The sequence below is a fragment of the Lolium rigidum genome, chromosome 7 (genome assembly GCF_022539505.1).
Source record: "Lolium rigidum isolate FL_2022 chromosome 7, APGP_CSIRO_Lrig_0.1, whole genome shotgun sequence".
NCBI classification, from domain to species: domain Eukaryota; kingdom Viridiplantae; phylum Streptophyta; class Magnoliopsida; order Poales; family Poaceae; genus Lolium; species Lolium rigidum.
This window is the reverse complement of record NC_061514.1, coordinates 181164347-181165013: the sequence shown is the minus strand read 5'-3', so window position 1 is coordinate 181165013 and position 667 is coordinate 181164347.

Here is a 667-nt window from a genome sequence, read left to right as displayed (position 1 = left end):
AGTAAATTAAGAACACAAGTGTTCAAATGAAAAAGCGGAGCGTGTCTCTCTCCCACACAAGGATTGCTAGGATCCGAATTTATTCAAACACAAACAAAAATAAAAGCACACAGACGCTCCAAGTAAAGCACATAAGATGTGACGGAATAAAAATATAGTTTCACTAGAGGTGACCGATAAGTTGTCGATGAAGAGGATGCCCAAGGCATCCCCAAGCTTAGATGCTGGAGTCTTCTTGAAATATGCACGGATGAACCACGGGGGCATCCCCAAGCTTAGACTTTTCACTCTTCTTGATCATATTATATCATTCTCCTCTCTTGACCCTTGAAACTTCCTCCACACCAAACTCAAAACAATCTCATTAGAGGGTTGGTGCATAATCAAAAATTCACATGTTCAGCAAGGACACAATCATTCCCAACACTTCTGGACATTACCCAAGGTTCATGAAATTTAATGGAGCAAAGAAATCCACTCAAACACGATAAAAGAGGCAATGCGAAATAAAAGGCAGAATGTCTGTCAAAACGGAACAGATCCGTAAAGACGAAATTTTTTGAGGCACTTAACATGCTCGGATGAAGAAGCTCAAATTGAATGAAAGTTGCGTACCTATCGAGGAACACGCATGAATTTTGGCAGAATTTTTAGAGTCTCCTCTGAG